We start from the raw sequence: 20,570 nt of genomic DNA on the forward strand, positions 1-20,570 counted from the left end.
AGATTTTAATAATGCATTAGTAGGTGTTGAACTATGATTAATAAATGCTGTACAATTGTTGTTCATTAGTAGTTCATGTCAGTAAATACATTAACTAATGAGAGCTTATTGTAAAGTGTGACCGAACATTTAACCTCTTATAAATAATGGATGTATTTCAGGATCAAACGACAATCCAGAATAGAGCGGAATTATTTCATTTGCTAAATTGAATTTCATTCTGATGACAGATCAGAGGATATTTGTGGAAATTTATCACCTGATAGATCCTCTTACAACTTAATTGCATGTGAATGAGACCGTTTCGATTGTGTAGTGTCCTGAGAAGAATCCTGAACCAAACATTATTAAGCAGTACAGAAATATAATCAACATTGAAAATGAGGAAGAAATTGTCCTTAAGCACCAAAATCAGCAAATGAACAAGAATACAGGAGAGCCTGTGTCCCGCATACTTCAGTTTCAACTCCAATCAGACACACTTAAACCAGCAAATCAAGTTTTATAGGCTTGCTAGGAACATCCTGCAGGTGTGTTGAGGCAAGTTGGATACTGTACCTTCAGGTCCAAGTTTGGGAACCCCTAATAAATTGATCAGTCAGAATACATAATGTACATCAGTAAACGTTTTACTGTCACCAACAAGTCCAGAATAATTCTGTAAAATATATGTTCTATTTGTATTCTTTGTTTCCTTATAATTCAAGTGGCTTTAACTAAAATGTAGTAACTATATATAATTCTGCGTATATTTCAGATCTAATTAGTATGCATCAACCTGTGGGATCTCTTCTCTCTAAGCATTGATTAACTTTGGTACCTATTGTGGTTGGTTGAAAGAGCTCTAGATATACAATTGAGTTGAAATAACTTTTTCTTTAAAGGGTCACGAAACACCAACACATTTTTTGAGATGTTGACAGTCATCAGTGGTGTAAAGTAACTAATTACAAATACTCAAATTACTGAAATTGAGTAGTTTCCCTAAGAAATTGTAGTTTTAAAAATGTGTACTTTTACTTTTCCTTGAGTACATTTTTAGCGCAGTATTGATACTTTTACTCCACTACTTTCCTTCAACCTGTAGTCACTACTGTCTATGGGGATTATAAAAATCAGTCCTGTGATTCCTGTCCAATCAAATCACACATAGAAGGTAAATCGCATCATAATGAACAACCTCAAGACATGGGTTATTTATAATTGCAGCATAATATGCAGTGTCCATAATCTTTAAACTAATTGATGAGAAGATGACGGATATTTACTGTATGATGATCAAAATGGCCTTAAACACCAAGCAGGCACAAGACATCAACATGATGTCAGATTGACCTTGTACCCTAACATCATGGGGACGTTGCATTTTGCTTGGAAATGAAAATCAGGTTGACGTCAGAACTCAACGTCAGGCCAACGTCAATGCCCAACCTAAAACCAACCAAATATCAACGTCTAAAGATGTTACAGCTTAATGTTGAGTGGACGTTACCATTATGACGTCTATCAGATGTTGGACTTTGTTAGAAAGTGACCAAAATCCAATATTGAGCCAACATCTTAAACCAACCATTTATTCACAAGTATTTCAACCAATCTAAAATCAACCAAATATAAACATCATCAGAATTGGGAAATCAAAATTGGGACATCAATATAACGTTTTTCCTAGACACTGGCTAGACGTTGAATTTTGGTCACCTGACATCACAACCTAAATCGAACCTAATATTCACGTCTTATGCCGTTGTGTGTCTGCTGGGCAATAACTAGATGCACTCCAGACAGTTACGTTTACACACACACATTCACAAATTAGATGTAAAGGCAGCTTTTAACATCGCAATACTCACTACTCACTACTCTTAAGTACTTTTGAAAGGGCTACTTTTTACTCATACTTTGAGTAATATTTACAACAGATACTTTTACTCTACTTGCACTACATTTTTAGGCAAGTAATTGTAGTTTTACTTGAGTATGATTTTTCAGTACTCTTTCCACCACTGACAGTCATATATGTGTTCCATGTTGCTAAAAACACTATTAGGACACATATATTTCACTAAAAAGTCCCTTTGCTCTAAAGATCGATTATATCTAACATGATCTCGAGACTTTAGGACGATCTTCCTATCTCATTAAGAACATTTCCTACTTTGAAGACATTTCAAAGGTCACTGAACTTACACTTATTTTCTTTATCTATCAATCGTGTGTTGTAAGTTTTTGTATTTGGACTACTTGCTTTCTCTTGTGTGTATTTTTTGTTTTTTATGTACAGCACTTCGGTACCCATTGTGGTTGGTTGAAAGTGCTCTAGATGTATAATTGAGTTGAGGGAACTAGTTCCACCAATTTTTCTTTAAAAGGTCACAAAATACATTGTTTGAGATGTTGACGGTCATATATGTGTCCCACATTGCTAAAAACACTATTAGGACACATATATTTCACACAAAAAGTTATAATTGGCTGTTTTTGCATTGTTTAGAGCAAATTCTTCCGGTTTAAAAAGAAATTTTGAAGTGACCTCACAGCAATAAACTCCAGCGTAGTGATTGGGTGTCTGTACCGGTGGGTACAAAGTGACATCATTCAGTTTTTAGCATTAATTCATGAGAAAGTTTTGGTTTGAACCAATCAGCACGCTCTATTGTGAATGAGATGCAACTTCATTAATATGCATGATATAGCTTCGAAGGCCTGTTTACAGTGTTTAAAGAGACGTCACGTTGTGTTGCCAACCATAATTCAAACACGTAGTAGAAGAATTGTTTGGAGACATGAGTCGTCAGTGTTGCGTTTAGAAATGTGACACAACAAAGTTTTTGTTTCCATTTCCCTGTGATGGGAGCACAGATCGTGTGTGGACCCAAGCAGTTGGATTACAGTGGTCTGTTAACAGGCGACAAAAATATTTTTGTATAGAACATTTTTATCTGAGAGCTTTTTCAATCTGGAAATGGCAAAATCTGCATTTGCCAGTCGTTTTCTTTAAAAAAAAAAGATGCGGTTCCAGTTTGTGTTGATTGTCCTGTCTCTACAAATTCGGTAAGTGTGTGATCAGTGTTCTTTGTTTGTTTCTTCAGAGGCAAAGTTAGTTAGTAACGTCAGTAGTTCTCTTTCAGTTTTTAAAGACATACCATAGTCAAAATGATTTAGTTACTAAGGTTACAGTACGTTAATATCACTACAATATTATGGACTAAAAATCCTCCACTTCCACACAGTTCTCAGATCCGCTGTAAATGCTGCTCTCCGAATCACTGTCCATCTCCCCTGCATCTCCCCTGAATATCAGCTGAAGTGCAGGTACTGAAACTCCCCTTTTCATGCAAACCCTTCCCTCTTTCGCCACTCGACACTCCCACCTAAACAAAGCTGGACACATCCACTTTCCTGACTTTTTTAAACAAGAGGTGTGAAAACACCCTGCTGCACCCTTTAAAACCTTTTTTTGTAAATTTAATTTGAGGTCTGCTATTTTTCTATGTTTCTTCAGCTTTTAAACAGTTTTATATCCAATCAACATTTGCCATCCTTCGAGATAATAGTTGCTTTAACGTTTTTAACACATATGTGCACAAACTTAACATAATATTAAGTCATTTAAACTAATCCCAAGCAAGAATATTAGTTCACCATCATACAAATTTCAATTTTTACAGTGTGTAGGTATTTTATAATTACAGTTTCACATGAATATTTCATATTCTACTTCATTAAGTGCTATAAATATGCTAAAATATTCCACATTTGAAATATAAGAATGTTATATAAAGGAAAAGTGAATTCCCATCATCCATACTACAGGCTCCCTCGTAACTTCATGAATCCATCTAGCCTAAAAGACATTTCTGCATAATCCAATTCAGAGCAATTTAGCAGGATTTGAAGATGATTTCTGCACCGAATATTCCATAAAAATTGAGTTACTTTCATCTGTCTGTTAGTGAGAGACAGAGAGAGAGAGACAAGAGGGCAGTCAGTTCAATTGCTGTCTCTCAAATTCTCTCTCTCTCTCTCTGTCAGAGGAAAACTAATCATACTAAAGGGCAGACAGGATTTACTCGCGTTGGCTTTAAGTAACCATTCACTCAAACACACACACACACACACACACACACACACACACACACACACACACACACACACACACACACACACACACACACACAAACACACACATTCGCAGGAGGGTGTGGTGCTGTTGTGGTTCATAAAGAGTGATTGAGAGTCTGTCTGCCAGCCTCACTGCACCAGCGGCCCTCATCTCTCCGTCCTCTCCTCCATCCCTTCATCTGTGTGTGTTTTGTCATCCGTCTTGTCTTTCTTGTATTGTCTGCACTTTTTCCTCCCTCTCAGCAGGTCACACTTCACACCGTCTTGAGTGGACATTAATTTTTAGTCACACCATATTTCACACCACCGTTTTCATTTCTTTTTGGTTAAATAGTGATGGCTTTTGGTCGATTCAATTGGTCTCTCATTTTACTTTGTCTTGTGGTGATTGCTAATGTGATAAAATGGTTAAACTGGAATGATCATAACATAAAAACGAATTGAGGCTAGTGAACAGTTGTTTACATTTTTATTTGAAACGTGGCTCGATACTTTAAAGATGTTTTATGTACGTTTTGACTCTTTTAAACCATAAAAATACCATAATATGTTTGCAGATATTTAAGAAACATGCTAATTGAGCATACTTGTTTATATGAAAAACAATGACAGTTATTGTCCTTTGTGTAGAAAAAGTGTCTTTCTTTGTTTTGGTTTGTGTAACTCCGCCCACTGCCAGTTTACCCAATTATATTTCAGCACCCCGCGTTGCCTTGTTGAAAAATACAGCGTATTTCATTTAGGTCTTGAAGGCTGCATCAATATATGCCGACATAGCTAAATATGCGAACTCTGGAGGACAGTAGCAGCCTTCGAAATGGGACGCAGATTCAGAGTTATAAAAATACACATGAGGTGGTTTTTAATTATCAAATATTACAAATGTAAAAAATAGCTGAGCAGCTTACAGTGTAGGCTTGATCATCAGGCAAGATTACTTCTGTTTGTGTTGTCAATCTGGCAACCTGCATCTGCACCGAGTGGTTGGAGGAGGGGTCGGGTGATATAAAACCCTCTCCAATATTTAGAATTTGAACTCCAATACCTAGTTTAATCACTAGGAGTCAAACCTTCATACGGCACATTTAAAGTTCAAGGAAAACCCAACTAGTGTCGCCCCTAAGGGCCAGGACACACCAAGCCGAGACTCAGATGTTAGGCTTTGTCAGGCCGTTGGTCAACATTGGTCTAGCTTTTTGTTTTGGTGTATTCCACATGTCGCTTCTCATCAGGTTAACATCTGATCAAGTTGGCCTGATTCAGCATGTAGAATCAGCTTTGGCCATTGGCTGAAGAGAGTGCCCTGATTGGTTATTCAGCAACGAATCAGAGCACAAGACATATTTACAAAAGCGAATCCCTCTGTATTGAGTGACAATTACTATGATAATGGTACTAAAACATGCTTTCTTTTAGAGCTGCACAATGTTGGAAAAATCTGACATTGCAATATTTTGTTATACTGCGATATATATTGCGATATGAATATAAATTCAGCAGATGATTTAAATAGCTCTATTTTGGAAGAGTTCATTCATTTACATCGACTGGGATGGTCAAGTCCTTTTCTATGCAGTGGATCTGCATACATTATAATAAATTACAAGAAGAAAGAAAGAAAGAAAGAAAGAAAGAAAGAAAGAAAGAAAGAAAGAAAGAAAGAAAGAAAGAAAACAGTGCTTTACGTTTTTCTGGGTAGTCTAACAGTATTCAATTACAGAAATTGAACAATTAAATGTAAGATACCCTGGTCACCATTGTATAAATAATAAAAAAAATATTCATATTTAATAGTATCTTTATCTTTTATTCTTTAATAAATCATCTAATCATGCAGTGTGACTATTGCAGATGCAGACATTCTGATATTAATGTTCAAATGATACATTGTTCAGCCCTACTTTTTTTTACACTTTGTCTCTGTGCATTTTCAGTTCTCATTTCCCTTTGTGGAATGAGAAAACTGATTTTACTGCCCTCCGCAGGTGCAGAAAGACACATCTACACATGTACACCAAAAAATTGCTGTAAAATTGCCAGCATTTCTGGTAATTTTGGTTCCCAGTAATACTGTAAAATTTACAGTGAGCTTGTAAATTTTACAGTTTTGCTGGCAATTTTTACAGTATTACTGTAAAGTGTACAAGCAGACTTTATATAATAATTACAAGTGTGCTGTAAAATTACAGCACAATCGTAATTGTTAATTTACAGTGCACTTGTAAATTTTACAGTTTTACTGGCAATTTATAGACAAAAAAAGCTGTGCATGAACACACAAAACGGATGGCTGCCGACTGAAAAGAGGGTGTATCTTCTGAGCCTAAACTGTAAAAAAATGCTGTAAATTTTACAATATTACTGGCAATTTGTAAAGTATTGCTGTAAAATTTACAAGCACACTGTAAATGAACAATTACGATTGTGCTGTAGTTTTACAGGACACTTGTAATTATTATATAAAGTCTGCTTGTATTTTACAGTAATACTGTACAAATTGACAGCAATATTGTAAAATGCAGCAATTTTTTTTACAGTTTAGGCTCAGAACATACACCCTCTTTTCAGTCGGCAGCCATCCGTTTGGTGTGTTCATGCGCAGCTTTTTTTTCCAGACAGAACCAGACGCAAGCCAACACAAGCCGGCAACACAGTTGGTTTTCATTGACGCTAGTTGTTTGATGTTGGCTTGGTGTGTCCCGGCCCTAAATTTTGGTGCCAGTATGTATAAGCATTGCAGATATACAGCCTCAATGCAGTTTGGCATCATGCCAGCACATTTGTCGATAGTAAATAAAAACATTTCGCCTGTAACTTTGGCCCCTAATAATAATAATACATAAAAAATATGTTTGCTGTTTGTTTAAAATACTTATTTAAAATGAGCTGAAACAACACAATTCTTGAGTTTTTTTGCTACAACTTAATTGTTTTATATTCAATCCACTTAAATTTGTAAAAACTATTAAGTTAATTTCTTTGTTGTCCCAGCACAAATCGATTGTGAGGAACCCAGCATTTTTTACAGTGTATGTTGTCATTCAAACTCTCTCTCTTTTAAGAGTAACCCTGCTTATTTATTGTCGTAAAATAATGTGACAAGATTTCAGGAAGTGATTGTATCATCATAGTGACTCCATCACCGCACTGATGAATGTTTACATTACCAGAGAAGTGTAGCGCTTGCTATTCTTGCCAGAAAGACCAGCTTACACCAGCATCATCTTTTACAGTGTTTGTCCATGCAGGCTAGTTTACACGGTGCAGTTCTGTGTATATGTGTGTTAGGTTTTGCTAACGTTGTGGGTAGCTATTGTCCCCCAAAAGGTAGTAAAACCAGAAAGCATTTTCATTATGGGGAGCAGCTAATGGCCCCCATTAGTACAATAGATTAATAAACATAATAAATAATGCCGTAATGAAAATGCTGAAGGGTTTGTGTGAGGGCTTAAGGGTTGGGTTGAGGATTTAAAATATCATCAGCATAGTATAAATCAATAGATGGATTTGCATGGAAATATAGAATAACGGGGTTAAAGGTCTTGACAATAGCAGTTAGTAGGACACCACTTGCATTTACGAAGCTAATGGTATTAATGGAAAGAGTGAGCAGTTATCAGCATGTGTTTGGCTGTGTACTTGTGTTCTATTGATTTAGTGTTCCACCAAACATGACACACTGTACTCTAGTGGTTAAAAGTTTGGGATATTTACATTTTTTTAAAGGGTCTCTGATGTTCAGCAAGGCTGCATTTATTTGATTAAAAACACGGAAACAAAATGAATATAGTAAACTATATTCTCGGATCTGATTGGCTGATAGATTGGCACTGATACAGCCTCTTTAGCCTTGTGTATTACTCTGCCAACATAGAGTGACAGCAGATCAATAGAATCACTACAGCTTGACAAATATCGCAGCTGTTGTTCAACATAATGTTTTTTTGAGTTTTTTTTTAGTCGAGAATGTTGTTGTTTAGATTGCCACTATGTAGTTTATTTATAAGGATAGTGCCTATTTTACATATTTATAATTTCAGAGATTCAGCGCATTCGCAGCCATCAGCCTGCCATACTGAGCAGAGCAAAGACGGTTGACGTTCAACCACAAGATCGCGATAGAGACCGCATAATAAGTCCTTAACTTATAACTTAAGTAAATGTCAAACCACAGCTGATCAAATCATTATAAAACAGGTAGTTGACATTCTAAATCAATCTCTCTCTTGTATTTTATAGTGCTGTATTTATACCATAGTAATCTAGTAGTGTTTGCTTTGGCTTTTTTGGGCTTAATTATTGTTATATCCCGATTGTAAAAGAGAAATACTGGGAAATCTCTGTAGACTGATGGCATTTCAGCCTTATAATCCTAAAATGTGAGCAAAATCCTCTGTTTTCTCATCACGTTAGACATTACGCTACAGAATCATTTATATACTAGCTCTAAAGTGACATATGTGAAGTAGCAACGGTTTCTGCTATTTTGACAGTCAGCTACAGATGTGAATGAATGTTGGAAAAAAGTTGTTCCTCATACTAAAGGATTTTTTAGACTCTCCAGTGTTTGATTTTCTTTTTTATATACACGATTATGCTGTCAAACTGTTGTATAAACGCAAAATCACACGAGTAGCAGTGCGATATTGCTGTATATCACTGGTGGGACACTAAGGCACTATATAATAATAATAATAATAATAATAATAAAAATAATAATAATAATAATGGGACAAAGAAGGTCGCTGGTTCGAGCCTCGACTGGGTCAGTTGGTGTTTCTGTGTGGAGTTTGCATGTTCTCCCTGTGTTCGTGTGGGTTTCCTGTGGGTGCTCCGGTTTCCCCCACAGTCCAAAGACATGCGGTACAGGTGAATTGGGTAGGCTAAATTGTCCATAGTGTATAAGTGTGAGTGAGTGTGTATGGATGTTTCCCAGAGATGGGTTGCAGTTGGAAGGGCATCCGCTGCGTAAAACGTGCTGGATAAGTTGGCGGTTCACTCTGCTGTGGTGACCCCGGATTAATAAAGGCACTAAGCCGAAAAGAAAATTAATGAATGAATCAATAATGATAATAATAATAATAATAATAATAATAATAATAATAATAATAATAATAATAAAACTGTTGTGTGCCTTATAATAAACATATGAGGAAATTGTAATATACTGCCTTTTAAAAATGTTTTTGTAGTAAGATTGAATCATTTTATACATATTATCTGATTAGTTTTATTCATTCATTTATTCATTTTCTTTTCGGCTTAGTCCCTTTATTAATCAGGAGTCGCCACACCGGAATGAACCACCAACTTATCTAGCATATGTTTTACGCAGTGGATGCCCTTCCAGCTGCAACCCAGTACTGGGAAACACCAATACACTCTTATTCGCACACATACACTACGGACAATTTAGTTTATTTAATTCACCTGTACCGCATGTCTTTGGACTGTGGGGGAAACCGGAGCACCCAGGGGAAATGCACGCAAACACGGGGAGAACTTGCAAACTCCACACAAAAATGCCAACTGACCCAGCTGAGGCTCGAACCAGCGATCTTCTTTCTGTGAGGTGACAGCACTACCCACTGCACCACCGCACCACCCCTCTCTATTCACCAAATGATAACTTCAACACTGATGACAATAAGCATTTTTATAATTGAGCAACAATAATAGCAGAGCACTAAAACAGCATATCAGAATGGTTAATGTGCCATATATGACAATATATTTTTATTAAGTATTATGACAGGACAGGAGTGATGACACTAAAAATTCAGCTTTGAATGACAGGAATCAATTTTAATTAAAAATGTATATACAGTTGAAGTCAGAATTATTAGCCCCCCTTTGAATTTGTTTTCTTTTTTAAATATGTTGTGATGTTTAAAAGAGCAAGGAAATTTTCACAGTATGTCTGATAATATTTTTTCTTCTGGGGAAAGTCTTATTTTTTATTAGCCCATCATTATACAATAACTTGCCTAATTACCCTAACCTGCCTAGTTAACCTAATTAACCTAGTTAAGCCTTTAAATGCCATTTCAAGCTGTATAGAAGTGTCTTGAAAAATATCCAGTCAAATATTATTTACTGTCATCATGGCAAAGATAAAATAAACCAGTTATTAGAGATGAGTTATTAAAACTATCATGTTAATAAATGTGTTGAAAAAATCTTCTCTCTACGTTAAACAGAAATTGGGAAAAAAATAATCTGGGGGGCTAATGATTCAGGGGGGCTAATAATTCTGACTTCAACTGTATTTGAAAAGAAACTCAGTCTTCTAAACTGCAATAATAGTTAGGTTTATAATGCATTTGTAAACAAAAAAGGGCACAAAAACAGCCTTGCCATGCTTCTTTCAAAACATAAAAAATGCCTTAATTATTACTAATTATACATGCAGGGCTGATGTTTTTTTACTCAATTATTTTGTCTGTAACACAAACTAATTCATGTGCATCTGAAGCTGCTCTGTGTGTTGTATATCTACAGTGCTAATGTGTTATATTTGTCTGCTTTGATCAGAGTTCAGTAAATAAACTTCTGTCTTTGGCCATCCAGTAGTTCACACCCATCCGCCTCCTTTTATACAACAGCCATCCTTCAGCCAGTTTTTATCCTTTTCTTTTGTCTTTTCAGGCTAATACATTTTCCTCTCTCTATCAGTTTAACACACGACCTTCTCCAGGTTAACTAATCAATGTGACCTTTGCGTGACCTTCACTGATCTGTCAATGTCCGTGGTATTGATCTGTATGTTTGTAGCTGAATTTTCCGGTTGATGTTTACATTGGGCTGTAGTGACACTGTTTATGTCAGCAGTGAAAGCGTTGTGCTTCGTGTTAGACACTAAATTGCTTGCAGGGCTTCTGGCTGCTGCTATGGTAACCATGTCAAAACTATTTCCAGGCAATTTATTGAACACGAGTTAACATTAATATCTGAAAAGCTCTGTTAGATGGTTCACCAACGCTCTCTGATGTAGAGTAAATGATGTAAACATGCGCGTAAACGTACATACGCACACACTAATACACACATTGCAGTAGAAAATCTAACAGCTGTGAATTCTTTTTGTAATTAACATAAAAACATAATATTAATTTAAAAATATGACATTAAATCAAGATTGTTTGCATTATGATTATAGTGTGTTTTATATACAGTATTATTTTATTATTGAGCCTATACATGTTTTACATTTGAATTTCTGAGTAATGACATTCAAATAAAAATAAAAGCATGTTCATGTCCTGAAAATAATGTCACACTGATAAAAGCCTTAAATTTAAAAATATTTAATGCTAAATATTAATATAATAAATAAACAAATTTAACCAGAACCCAGTAATGAATCTAACAGCTGTCAACTTTTTATGTAAAAATATTTATTAATATTAATTAAAAATAAGAAATTATATCAAGATTGTTTGCAATATGATAATTAGTCACACATGCTGTTTAAATATGTTATCATTAAATTATTGTTATGTTTAAAATAATAATAATATATTTATAGTGATATTTTTATATATTATTTTATAGTTGAGCTTACAACATTTTTACATTTTATAACAACTTTTTTTTTATTTTGCAAGTATATATATGACCCTAGATTGATGCCATACCTACAGGCATTTATGAGCGTGACACTATTTCAGGACATGAACATACTTTTGTATGTAAAGAAAGTTTTGCAAACAAAAAATAAAGTATTGAGCAAAGAAAATTAAAATTAATGCAATGCAAAAAATAATTTGCTAACAAAACTAAAGAACTGCAAAGAGAAATTAAAATCAAGCACTGCAAAAAAAATATTGGCAATTAAAAAAAACTATATCTATATCTATCTATATACAGTTGAAGTCAGTATTATTAGCCCCCCTGAATTATTAGCCCCCCAATTTCTGTTTAACTGAGAGATTTTTTTCAACCCATTTCTAAACATAATAGTTGACAGTAATGACAATAAATAACAATAAGACATGATGACAGTAAATATTATTTTACTAGATATTTTTTCAAGACACTTCTATACAGCTTAAACTGACATTTAAAGGCTTAACTAGGTTAATTAGGTTAACTAGGCAGGTTAGGGTAATTAGCCAAGTTATTGTATAACGATGGTTTGTTCTGTAGACTATCAAAAAAATATATAGCATTTAAGGAGCTAATAATTTTGACCTTAAAATGGATTAAAAAAATGTAAAACTGCTTTTATTCTAGCCGAAATAAAACAAATAAGACTTTCTCCAGAAGAAAAAATATTATCAGACATACTGTGAAAATTTCATTGCTCTCATTTGGGAAATATTTTAAAAAAAGAAAAACAAATTCAAAGGGGGCTAATAATTCTGACTTAAACTATATATATATATATATATATATATATATATATATATATATATATATATATATATATATATATATATATATATATTTATATTTATATATATTTATATTTATATATTTATATGTGTGTGTGTGTGTGTGTGTGTGTGTGTGTGTGTGTGTGTGCGTGCGTGTGTGTGTGTGTTTTATTTCGGCTTGAATAAAAGCAGCTTTTAATTTTTTATATGTTTTCTCAAATATATGCATGCATGTGTGTATTTCTATGAAAATAATAAATATACACATTACACACACATATATTATGAATATAATAAATAAACACATACAACTAAACATTATTTGAGACAACTCAACATAAAGGTTTGTATGCTATGTTATAGAACAACTCAAAATATTTCACACTTAACGATTTCCTTTATTTATCTTTAAATACAAGAAACTACATTGTATGTCGATGGAACATTTGTGTCTATAAATCCGTATTCAATTCCCAGTCCAATCACAGTCAGTTTCATTTAAAGCCTTATCAACAATCGCACTCGCATATACTGTATGAGTTGGAACAGGATTTCTGATGTTATGTATGTATTAAAAGGTCATCAGATCCAGACTTTCCCATGTGTGTCCTTTCATGGGTGTGCATTTCTCTCTCTCTCTCTCTCTCTCTCTCTCTCTCTCTCTCTCTCTCTCTCTCTCTCTCTCTCTCTCTCCCTCTCTCTCTCTCTCTCTCCCTCTCTCTCTCTCTCTCTCTCTCTCTCTCTCTCTCTCTATATATATATATATATATATATATATATATATATGTGAGTGTGTGTGTGTTAGTGTTAGTGTGTGTGTTAGTGTGTGTGTGTGTGTGTGTGTGTGAATCTGACATATCCAAACCTGTCTATTGTGGTGTGTTTTAAGGGAGCGTGTGCTTGTGTCCTCAGGGGCTCGCAGTCTAAATTTAGAGACAAGACCAAGCCCACTGTTGCCATGGAAACTCACCCCACTGTCTCCATGGTGACAGACCCTCTCCAGGCCGAGGAGGTGTGAGTGTGTAGACCCTCCCACTGCCACTGTTTACATGTGTGTGCAGAATTATTATGCAAGTCCATATACTGATTACAATTGACCAGTTTCATACTGCACCTCAGGCAAAAACCCTGGCTTTAATGCACATGTCAGTTTTAATATTTTAGGCTTTTTTGGCTCTTTATTAAGTGTTATTTAGGTGGAATATATTGGAAACATCCAAAATACAACATCTAAAGTCTAAAATTATTTAACACAGGCTCATTCTGAAAACGCAGCCCTATATACATTTCTGAAAATCGCGAATTATGTAGCCAGAGGTACATATGGCTGCATTTCGTCTTTAAAACAAATGCTATGGGGCAGTATGACGGCGTTCCTTTTCGCGCTTACCAGCCGACCGCTAACCTCACCTTTCCTGCTGTTACCAGTTTGTCCCGTTAGCTCGCCATGTATGTCAGTGGACTTGAGACACAGAGAGGAGTTGACCACGATGACAGGGTTCGAGTCTGGTGAAAAACGGTTCCAGAAAGCGGGTAAGACGAAAACAGAAGCCAAATAATAAAATAAACAAGTAAATAATGGGGTGAGAATGTGGTAAAACGTGGTAAAAATCAGGCGAGAGCTTTTCTTTTTCTGGATTGCTTTTAGTTTAGGGAAGTTGGTGGGCGGGTCAATCTGTGCTTTTTAAAAATACTATTGGTTGGATTTAGGGAAGAAGGAAGGTGGGTCAAGTGGATCGGTTAGTCAGTCAGTCAATCAGTCATGCTGAGATCAGACTGCATGATTTTAGCCCTGATTTTGACTCGCTGACAAATGCCTGAAATCACAGGCAAATTGGTGCTTGAAGGTGCTCAAAGATGCATATCTGTCAACATTGGGATGTGAAAATAAGGGATATGCCTACCATAATAAGGGATCCCTCCCCCCCTTAAAAACTCCCCAAATGACTAATTATGTTAATTTGGAGCTGTTTCATTGTAAATAAATAATGTAAAAATTAATAGCTATTATGATGAAATAGAGGGCGAAGCAGTGGCGCAGTAGGTAGTGCTGTCGCCTCACAGCAAGGTCGCTGGTTCGAGCCTCGGCTCAGTTTCTGTGTGGAGTTTGCATGGGTTTCCTCCGGGTGCTCTGATTTCCCCCACAGTCCAAAGACATGCAGTACAGGTGAATTGGGTAGGCTAAATTGTCCGTAGTGTATGTGTGTGTGAATGTGTGTATGTGTTTCCCAGTGATGGGTTGCGGCTGGAAGGGCATCCGCTGCGTAAAACAAATGCTGGATGAGTTGGCGGTTCATTTCGCTGTGGCGACCCCGGATTAATAAAGGGACTTAGCCGAAAAGAAAATGAATGAATGAATGATGAAATAGAATCAACTATCAAATCTCAGTCTGAACTCGGCATCAGACGACAGCGGCCTCTGGTGGATTTACATGAAAACAGCAGGCTCGAATTGCACGTGCGAGAGAAATTTGAGATCTCAAGAAGCATACACAGTGGCCTCTGGTTGATTTGCGAAAACAAAAACTGGAAAAAAACATAGCTCCTGGGATGTATTTGGTGCTCTCCAGACTTGTATATAGAGGTACGTTTTCAGAATGAGCCTGGGTTGCCAATCAACTTTATTTTGTCGCACTTTTTCAATTTGTGCATGTAGATTTCAATTACAGTGCAGTTTTTAAAGGCAGTTTTTTCTAAAAATGAGAACATTTGATTCAAATGTGTGTTTCTGTGTGTAATCTGAGCTTGTATTTCTTGTATTGCATCATTCTATAATAATAATAATAATAATAATACCAAAACCAATAAACAATAATACTACTAATAAAAACACTTAACACTAACAGTAGTACTTTTTAGTTATTCCTTTACTGTTTTTCCTGTTTTGTCTGATAAAAATATAAAAACCTAATCCAAATTTATGACATTTATATACTGCTGTTCTCTCATGACCTGAAATGCTTCTATTATCCTCATTTGGAGGATGCATTGGATAAAAGTTTCTGCTAATTAATGCAATTAATTGTAATAATTTTTACCCAGGCTTATTATGGATACATACCCCTTATATTATAGGGGGATTGATGGGAGATCGCAAACTAAAGTGAGGACTGGGGGTTATTTAACTGGGGTTGGACTTTTACATGTTGTTTTTGGCTCATTTAACCTGTATTTTTTGACTTGACCCAACCAGCCCTCAACCGATAGTGTTTTCAAAATGAATCCAGAAAAAGAAAAGCCGCCAGATTTTTACCATGTTTCCGGATCTTACCACATTCTCACCCTGTTATTTACTTGTTTACTTGTACCTCTGACTACATAGTTCGTGCTCTCCAGAAATGTTTATGGGGGTATGTATTCACAATGAGCCTGTGTTAAATAATTATTGGGATTATAGGGGGATTGATGGGAGATCGCAAAAAGTGAGGACTGGGGGTTAGTTAACTGGGGTTGGAAAGTTCTAGGAGGCCTGAGTAGAAATATAGCTACAGCCCCCCTAAAATAGGCTTTGCAGCGCCCATAAAAACTGCCCTAATAATAATGCTTTTTTAATTTGGTTTTTCACTTCTAATCCGTGTTAGGTTTATAGATTATATGCATATAGATTATTGATAGTATATAGATTATATACTCAAAAAAATTATGTTTGTTCAAACTACTTGAGTTTTTTTTTGCGACATCTTAATTGTTTTATGTTCAGTCTACTTAAATTTAAATCGATGGGACCCAGCATTTTTTACAGAGTATGCAAAAATGTATAGTTCATTCATAGATTCATTTTCCTTCAGCTTAGTCGCTTTATTCATCAGGGGCCACCACAGTGGAATGAACCGCCAACTTATCCAGCATATGTTTTACACTGCGGATGCCCTTCCAGCTGCAACCCAGTACTGGGAAACACCCATACACTGTCACATGCGCGCACACACACACACTACAGCCAATTTTGTTTATTCAATTCACCTATAGCGCATTTCTTTGGACTGTGGGGAAAACCCACGCCAACATGGGGGAACATGCAAACTCCACACAGAAATGCTAACTGACCCAGCCGGGACTCGAACCAGTAACCTTCTTGCTGTGAGACAACAGTGATAACCACTGAGCCACTGTGCCGCCCTCAACAGTTATAATAATTACAATTTATGTGATTTGAAATTTGATTGGGAAAAATATATTTACAAAATTGGCTTGCATAATAATTATGTATATGTGATCCTTTTTCATGACTTATATTAATGTAATTTCATCTGGCTGCTGTAATCCTGATTGTTTAATCCCACTAAAAAGCCTTGAGGGTGAGAGAGACGACCTTCAGATGAACCCAAACGTTCAAAGTGTCATTGACCTCCTCTCCTCATGAAGAACACCCCACTTACACCCCATTGCTGTGGTATGAGTGTCTGAATCTGTATGAAAAGAGGGCCACAATTCAGAGCTGTCAGAGAGATGCTAAAAAGGAGGAAAGGATCTGGGGTTCGATTACAGGGTGCAAACAGGAGGAAATGTTGGGTTAAAGGGGCAGCGGAAGAGAAAATGAGGGGGTTGAGAGGACACGTCGCTAAAAAAGAAAGGGTAGCGGACAGGAGGAATGAAAACTAGGCAAAGAGGGTGGACAAATCTGTTAAAGGGGTCCTATTATGCCCCTTTTGCATGATGTAGTTTAACTCTCAGTTGTCCCCGGAATGTGTCTGTGAAGTTTCAGCTGAAAATACCTCATAGATCATTTACTTGGATGGAAGCAAATCTGGGTTTTTGTGTAGTGTATATGTTTAAACGCAAATGAACTATTGTTCCAGGTCAGTTTGCAGAACAGGGCAGGACATTTACAGCTTGTGCCTCAGATACTCTGAAAGAAAACATCTGCATGTGTTTTGCCAGATTAAAAGTCTTGTCATGTCTTGTCAGTTTAAACTCCCGCACACACACAAAAAGTTAATATACAGACATCTGGCTCTCATATGATTTGAGTATTCATGTCCCCATTAAATCAAAATAGACACTTTACACAAGACTGTATGACGTGTTTAACGGTCATCAACATCTTAAAACTGTTAAAGTTAGTATTTAGATTTTTAAACAAAACGTATGCATATTTATATGTATTCATGTATGTATTATATCAAATTACAATAATCTAATTATCGCTTATGCCAGGTACTAATGCACAGTTTGTAATGCAGCGTATAAAAGCGGGACAGCCAATTGGATGTTGTACCCTCTTCTGGGTGCCATTGTCAGTAGCTATGTTTCCATCCACCAATTTTTATGCATATTTTGATGCGCATAAATTTTGAAAATATGCATAAAAAATTTAACTGAGTAGGAAAAATGTTTTATTCGATAAGAAAATTTAAGCATAAACTTCAATGGAATACTTTTACCAAAAAATTCCAGTTCGCGGATTAAAACAAGTCATGTGATTTTGTTATAAGAGATCATGTGATGATAAAAATGTGTGTGAATGGACAAACCAGCAGGCTGAGCACATTGTAAAGCATCTGAAATGTTGTTTTGGTCCTTCTAAAATGCCTGAAGCATTTCAGTATTAGTGTTATTAGTATATTATTAGTGACCTCCAGAATTGTCAGGAGCATCTGTGGTCTGCATCTCACGCCTTCAAACGCCACCACACGTTCATTGCGTGTCAGCATTGTCTTCTGAGGCAAGTAATTTATTAAATAAAGAAAAGATTCACACAGCTTCTCCTACCACAGCAAATTCCACTTTTCCTTTTGACATTTGGTGCCGGTTAATCAGGAAGTGAAGATTTGTTCTCTTTGACTTGTTGGATGGAAACGCTGCTTTATTCACACCTCTTTTGTGCGATATTCCAGTTTTAAGCATAAATGTAATTCGTATTATCAGATGGAAACATAGCTAGTCATACACATTTTTTTTCCTTTTTCTAAAAGTCTCAATGACACTATTGATGAGTCTTTCTTTTATTATTTGAGCAAATAGGATTGTAAAAAGTTGTACTCTCCCATTCACTACGCTTTAAGTTTACTCAACTCTGATGACTTCTGACTTAAAAAATGTGAATAATTTCATGGCTTTTATTATGAATCTATTGGCTTTAGGCGTGTAGGCGTGTATGCTTCAAAACAATGACAACATTTGCATTAAAATAAACTAACATTTTATTTTATGTTTAGAAGGCTGCTTCACAGAGCACACTTTTCATTTGTTGCCATGTCCTCTCATAATAACTGATTATGCTTAAATGATCAAGCTTATGGATTTAATAAGGCAAGTAGCGTCTTGTGGATTGCCTGTCACAATAATCAATATATCGACTTATCAGACAACCCGTGGACATGTCCTCAAAAAATGTTGGTGATGCAATATATATTGCTCATAAATAAACAATTCTAACCACATTTTAACAGATTTTTCCCAACAGATTTTTAACTATCTCTTCTCTATTGAGAGGTGTCAGTGTTAGTATGGTTAAAAACCACTATATATATATATATATATATATATATATATATATATATATATAGTACTTACTTTAAATAACGTATATTACTAGTATTTTTTTATGTTGGTCCCTGACGAATGAAAGCAGATCTGTTGCTTTTTTTCTCTAGTTTTTTTTTACTAACATTTATTATTTCTATTTATTTGTTTAGGATACACGTTTTCACATTCTGATTCCAATGCCTAATTATTACATTGTTTAAATGACTATAATTACATGAAATATTCATAAGAATAAAATAGTATGTGTTCTTTGGAAAAGTGTACTTGCATTATGCTGTTATAGTGTTAAAATTGTCTTAAAATTCTATAATTTTTGTAACGCAATAAACTTGGTGCTATATATCGTACTACAAAAAAATATATAATGTGACAGACCTATGGATTATTTACATAGTAAAGAATTTGAGTTTTAGTTTAATTTGTGTATGCACTTATTGGATGTTTTTCCTAAGAATATCTGGCAACCCTTATAAGTTGAGATGTACTATGATTTCTGTTTTCTTGCATTACAGAACACAGAAGGACACAACTCTGATACATGTTTAAAAACATTGTTTTGTTTATCATTTTTATCAATTTGGTTAGTGAATTTGGTTTAATTTTCATAAATTACTAAACAGGATTTGATGCTAAATGATGAACTAACAACAAAATGTATCTGTCAAAAATGGATCCTATTTTTCTTTAATATAATCGAAGACCCTTTCCCTCTCAGAAATATGTCACTGCTAAAGCAAAATAGGTTGCATATATTTTACAGATCTAAATTTAGCTTCACAGAAGTTAAAATAGCAATAAAGGAGAATACAAATGCACTGGAATATGATAACACACACACAAACTCACACACCTCAAGCTGCTGTTGGATAAATCAGAGCATCCTTTTGTGTCTGTCTTTTATTAGATTGGCAGAACTGTCTGTTCTAAATTATTCTCTGTTGCTCTCGATCTCGCAAACAGATACACACACACACACACCATAATGGCCAACAGGTTTTCATTGACTCTGTGTTTGTCTCTCTGATATCCAGCCATTTCCTCATTGACTTAGAGCTCAGGACTAGTGACCCCCCCCCCCTCCCCATTATTGGCACGACTTGCCGAGTATTGCCAAAGCATTGCAGATTACATAATACAATGAATAAAAATAATAGAGTGATTATATACAATGGGGGAAATAAGTATTGATCACATTCATACGAGATGTTGGAGCGAAGCAGCTAATATTAATTTACTATTAATTTACAATGATGAAGGACAGAGGGTTTCTGAAGAACTACTTGAGAGATTTTATCTGCTGTCTGGTCTTTCCATGCCGTTCTACACCTTCCTTTCTTCATGTGGTCAATACTTTTTCCCTGTGCCATTACATTGTATTACACGTAACTTCATTTGTAAACTAATTCGATTTGTTTTCTTTGCATATATGGATTCTTTGGTTGATATCAACATCCTTGGAAAATTTCAAGTCAACGACACCTTTAGAAATATGTTTTCTGAGAAAAATAACATGTTCAATACTTATTTCCTCCACTGTAATACATATGAACATAATTAAAAACAACTATAATATACAAA

General features: G+C 35.3%; 1 protein-coding gene across 1 annotated transcript in view; it reads right to left on the reverse strand.

Annotated features, from left to right (window-relative positions):
* nyap2a (neuronal tyrosine-phosphorylated phosphoinositide-3-kinase adaptor 2a) overlaps positions 1-20,570 on the reverse strand; it is a 76,419-nt gene that overhangs the window by 47,726 nt on the left and 8,123 nt on the right.

The sequence above is a fragment of the Danio aesculapii genome, chromosome 15 (genome assembly GCF_903798145.1).
Source record: "Danio aesculapii chromosome 15, fDanAes4.1, whole genome shotgun sequence".
NCBI lineage: Eukaryota > Metazoa > Chordata > Actinopteri > Cypriniformes > Danionidae > Danio > Danio aesculapii.